The sequence below is a fragment of the Mustela erminea genome, chromosome 7, assembly GCF_009829155.1.
Source record: "Mustela erminea isolate mMusErm1 chromosome 7, mMusErm1.Pri, whole genome shotgun sequence".
In the NCBI taxonomy this organism is placed as follows: Eukaryota; Metazoa; Chordata; class Mammalia; order Carnivora; family Mustelidae; genus Mustela; species Mustela erminea.
Genome location: NC_045620.1, coordinates 48417866 through 48424051, shown reverse-complemented (window position 1 = coordinate 48424051; position 6186 = coordinate 48417866).

The window sequence follows — 6186 nt, the reverse complement described above, 5'->3', positions numbered from 1 at the left end:
GTAAAGTTGTCCTCTCTCACAGTCTAAGTCCTGGCTGAGTGAGCTGAATTAGTGGTCCAACAACAGCTACCAAAAAATGACATGGAACACATATGTGGACTGTTGTAATGACATGACTTTCATTCCACACCAATGGTCTTGAATATCAGCACACAACCCTCACTTTGTAGATCCTTTCCTGCAGTGATGCAGAGAAGGGGCATCTATATCCCAAATGTAAGAAATATTGTATAAAAATCCACCTCCCTGTTTTGGAGAATCACAAAACTTTCCCCCTTCTCCAGACTAAAAGTTCATTCTACAGGAATGAAACATAATTGATTTTGTTTACAGACACATTTCTTGAAATTCCATGATCATAAGATAGAGGTCATTTAACGGAGCATGATGTGACCTTCTATACCAGACTGTATCATGGGTTCCCAATCATGACTAGTAGATTGTATTACGGGTTCCCCACCATCTGTAGTAGATTCTATTATGAGTTCCTGAGTCTTCACTTCTCCCTATATTTGATCAGTGACCATGTGGAATTGTAACAAGCACTCTTACTAGAGATGGGAGTTTGGGTTTGGCCAATAGTGTGTAAGTACACATGATGCAAGCAAAGGCTTAAAATGTACTCTCACATCCGGCCATCACTACTAGAACATGTCCTCCTTCAAGGAGGCTGAGAGATAGAGAGGCACTGAACTGGACCCAACCAGTCCCTCAGTACCATGCCCAGAACACCCAGTGTAAATTAGCCTGTAACAGCCAGCCCCAGCCACCCTCTGACATATGAGTGAGAATTAATGATTGTGGATGAGCTCTTGTGCAGTATCTTATGCTATTTGTGTAAGAAAATAAATCAACTACTGAATTAAAATGAGAAACTACGAATGCACATCTAATCTTGGTCCCTCCTGAATCCCCCAAAACTGAGAACAATGCCCCCAACTTTTTCAAAGGAATAACTCTACATGGATGAATAGAGAAGACAGTAGCAAGGGATTTCAGAAAGTGGGAAAAAGTAACTGACTTATTCTGCAGGAAACTAAATCCTGGCCAGAAGTAGAAGAAGGTTAAAAAAGAACCACACAATTTTACAACATGAACTAATCATGTCAGTTGCCTTGGGTTGGGGGCAAGGAGTAAAATACACTAGGTTGCAAATTGAATAAGACATAATGAATCCATGGACCCCTGCTCCAGACTTAAGGCATTTATTTTCTGGGGTATGTAAGTCCAGAGATAGACTGGGTTGTACTTAGTGCATGCAGATGGATACTGAGAGATTCCAGCCTTCTCTACCTGGCCTTGGAAGCCAGGCACCCTCCACAGGGGGAAAGTTAGGAGACTCTTCCCTGAGAAACTTAGCAGCTAAGAGGAAATCCTAAAGGTGCTGAGCTAAAAATATTAACCCCAATAGTTCTCCCAACAGAACAGCACAGCCAGAGTCTACAGTGAGCTCCCAGGCATTTTTTCACTTCCTCTTCTAAAATAAACACACAATCCAAGTTACCAGATATTAATAGATCTCCTACCCCAAAGCACAACCAAAGAAAGAGGGGAGAGAAGTGCCCTAGGAAATAAAAGCAATGGAACTAACATCCACCAAAGAGGCTGCATTACAAAGACTGGTGGCTTCAAAGGCAAAGACATGGAGCAACTAGAATCTCACGCATTGTTCATGGGAATGTAAGACGCCAGGCAAGAAGAAAGGCCAGGAGCAGAGTCTCCTTCATTGCCTCTGGAGGAAACCAATACTGCAGGCACCTTGATCTTGGACCTTCAGGCTCCGGAACTGTTAGACAACAAACTTCAGTGGTTTAAGGTACTCAAATATGTGGTACTTTATTACAGCAAATGGAAATACCTCCTCTTTTGCTCTGCCACACCAAAAATTTTTCTCTGAGGACTGTCACCACAAGAACATCTGCATTCACTCTGTCAATGCAATGAAATGGGTAGAATTCATTCTCAGAAAAGCATCAGACACACCTGAAGAACCAAAGGAGCTTTGACTTCAGTGAGGTGAGTGGATTTGCAGTCTGAGTGCAACCAGACATTCTTGGTGCCTTGTTACATGGGACCAAAGTCTCCTTTCTCCATGCAGAAGACTTGTCTACAAAGTGTGTTTCTGAGAGTTGTAAAGATATTAATTCAGTGTGTGTGACAAAACTTTAGAGAAGACAAATATCTCTTCTGAAACACCTGATGGTTCTGTTAATGAATGTGGAAGTTTCCATGTTGTGAGTGGGGCAAGGTGATATGTGTCCTTTATGTGACCTACCTGTCATAAGGGAAAAGTGTTTGGTGTGTTATAAGTCATTTTGAGTTTGTAGGAGCTTTAAACCAGACAAATTGGCTTTTCAAAATGCTATAAATTTTGTTTGTTTGTTTTTATATGTAGCCTGAAGGATCTTTTGGAAATACCTAGAGGTATTTCTCAGGCCATTTCATTCAAATGTAATAAAATATCCATGTTCTAGATATTCTTTTTTTTTAAGATTTTATTTATTTATTTGAAAGACAGAGATCACAAGTAGGCAGAGAGACAGGCAGAGAGAGAGGAGGAAGCAGGCTCCCCACTGAGCAGAGAGCCCTATGCGCTTGATCCCCACTGGGATCATAACCTGAGCCAAAGGCAGAGGCTTTAACCCACTGAGCCACCCAGGTGCCCCCTCTAGAGATTCTTTTTATTTTAAAGCTGAACTTATCTAACAAATTATATTTCAATACAAGTCAATTTTCATAAGGGGTCTCTTTTACCTAATTAGTGAGAGTTCTTCTTCTTTTTTTTAATAATGAATTTAAAAAAGAGAAAAATTTTAAGAGAGAGACCTATGAAGAGCCCATATGCCTATTTCATTCCTATTCCTTTCCTTTTTCCTCCTTACTCATCCTTACCCTCTTCTTTGTTTTCTTCTTTCTTCTTCTCTTGGTCTCAGTTAACAATAAAAGTTTCTGTCCTCAACTTGCCTAGTTCCTGATTATCAAAAGCACAGAGCACAGACCCTATCAATCAAGAGAATTTCTCAATCTTTCTAAGGCTCATTTTCCACATTTGAAACTTCTTCAGCAGTCAGGACAGTCTGGGTTATGTTGTGGTAACAAATAGCCCCAAACCTCAGTGATAAGACAGCAACATAACCCTCATTTGGGTGTCCTTCTTATTCCACAGATGCTCTACCTGTTTGTCGGAAGTTCCACTCCATGTTGTACTCATTCTGGGTTGGGGGGGGGGGGGTGAACAAAACACCACTGGAAACACCACCAGGCAGCAGGCAGTGAGCATCAGCTCTTTAAGTGCCACTGGAAGTGATACACTTCACTTCTTCTTCTTCTGTTTTATTGGTCAAAATAAGTCATGTGACTATACCTGACTCAAAGGAAGGAGAAGTATGATGCTATCTTGTGCTCATGAGGAGAAACAGGAATATTTAGAGGACAGCCCTAGTGGCTGCCACAAACTCCCACCTAAGCACGCCTAGAAGATGTCTGCAACTTCTGTAGGAAGCACAGGCTGTACAGAGGCAGCCTTAGAGCTCAAAGGCACTCTGTCCCTGACTATCAGTTCCTCCTCCCTGGACAACTTTGAAACAGAGGCTCCAAAACCACATGATTGGAGTATGATGCAATTTAGGCTATTAAAAACTCCTTAGGGCACCTGGGTGGCTCAGTGGGTTATGCCTCTGCCTTCGGCTCAGGTCACGATCTCAGGGTCCTGGGATCAAGCACTCACAACAGGCTCTCTGCTCGGTGGGGAGCCTGCTTCCTCCTTTCTCTCTACCTGCCTCTCAGCCTGCTTGTGATCTCTCTCTCTGTCAAATAAATAAATAAATGCAATTTTTTTTTTTTAAGATTTTATTTATCAGAGAGAGAGAGGGGGAGAGAGCGAGCACAGGCAGACAGAATGGCAGGCAGAGGCAGAGGGAGAAGCAGGCTCCCTGCTGAGCAAGGAGCCCGATGTGGGACTCGATCCCAGGACGCCGGGATCATGACCTGAGCCGAAGGCAGCTGCTCAACCAACTGAGCCACCCAGGCATCCCAATAAATGCAATCTTTAAAAAAAAAAAAAAAAAAAAAAAAAACTTTAAAAAACTCCTTAAAGTATATGAACAAAAACATTTCAGCACATATGAATTTTATGTATCATCTCAACACAGAACACAAATGACCACTTAAACTTTTCATCCACTTCAGCTACCAAGTTCACCAAAATGCCATGATGACTGCTTTCCCCTGGATGCCACTTGTAACTACCATGGAATGCCAACATTTTTTTTCTGTTGGGTTTCTTGCTTGGGTTCTTATCTACTCAGAAAAGAAAGACCTTTACCCCACCTGTGATTTATTTTCACTTTAATCTCATTTTGCTTCTGAGCCTTATGGATGTTGATTACCTTTTCCTTCTCTTTTGTTTCCTTGTTTTACATTCCAATTTTTCCTGGGTGATTCTCTAAATTACATGAAGAAATTTGCTTTTTGTTTCTGCAGTTCATGTAAAATATTCTTTCTCTTTTGATTATCCAAATGTATTTCCTCCTTAAAGGAAGGGTGGCTCAGGTGGGGTGCTTGGGTGGCTCAGTCGGTTAAACTGACTGCCTTCAGCTCAGGACAGCTCAGGACATGATTCAACTCAGGGTCCCGAAATCAAGTCCTGCATCGGGCTCCCTACTGGAGTCTGCTACTCCGTCTCCCTCTGCCTGCCACTCTGCCTACTTGTGCTCTCTTTCTCTGTCAAATAAATAAATAAAATACTTTTTTTAAAAATTAAAGTTTCTGAATCGAGAGTTAGGAGATTTTTCTTCAGGTTTGCCAAAAGTGGGCCTAATTTTATCAGTCCTCATATATTTATGAATGTACATTGTATGCCATACACTCAATTGGGTACTGGAGAAATCAAGAAGAAACACCCATTGACCCTAAATGAGTGTGCAGTCTGGTATAGAAGGTGGACTGCTAGAAAAGCAAACAGATCAAAGAAGAAATAGGGCCCTGGAAAGTCCAGGGAGGAGCACAAAACCACCCAGAAGGCTGGCTGAGGAGAGCACATCACAGCGGCTGTGGCAGATGTTGCCACCATCCCCTTGGCCCTTCCAGTGCCTACTTGTTCACCTACCAACTATCAGCACCAGCATCAGTTTACATCCACTAGTGGCACAGGTAAATGTTAGAGGACTCATGCCCCTGGTAGTATCTCCCGCACAATAACTGATGCCCATTAACCTGTTTTCCATCATATTCCACAAGTTCCCAGTGAGTCTGAGCCAACACTCCACAGCAGCTGCCTGACAATCCATGCTTCCTGTATCAGTCCCCTTCCTTTGCCTGTCACATTTACCAGCTCCCCCAAAAGTGTTCCCTGGAACTATCTCCAAGGTAAATATTTGCAGTTGTTGGTCTCAGGGTCTACTTCTGAGTGGCCCACAACACAGTCACCTTCATGGAGATTTAAGAGCTACTGAATCACAAGAGATGAAGAGGAAATACTGAGGTAACATAAGGGAAAGGGAATTCCAGAGAGCCTGGGCCAAGACACATGCATGGGAATCACTGCCAGGATCTATGTGAGGGGGCAACAGCTCTGGAGTTCTAAAGGGCCCCATCCACTGAGCTCCAGCACAAAAGTGGCTTCTCCATGGACCAGTGGAGAATCTGTCAAATGTCCAAAGGACGTGAAGACTACAAACAGCTGGGGCATCTAACCTCATGCCCAAAGCACAATCTTTGAATGCAAACTGTATGATTTAAAGTCCTGGTTCTTCCATTTATAAGCTGTGAACTTTGAGATACTTTCTAAACATCTCTACACCTCAATTTCCTCACTGTAAAATGAAGATAGTAGTAATATTACCTACCAAATAGATATGGTGAAGCTGAAAGGAATAGTGAGTGCTGTGTTCACTGCTCCTTGATATTATGACTATTATTATCATTAGCAAGTGTTTGTTTGTGACTATATCAATGATGTATTATAGGCAGATCACTTGGGGAAATAAGAGATTCAGTCCCCGCCCTCCAGGAACTCATGGCCTCATGGGGAGCAGAAATAAACATATGAGTTAGAACGACCCCCTAAGTAAGGATGGTAAAAGGGTGAACACAAAGTGCTGTAGGAATTGAAAATTTCCAGCTGAGTGGGCCAGAAAGGAATTCATAGACAGCGTGCATATAGAATTGAAGCTGGCAGACAAATAG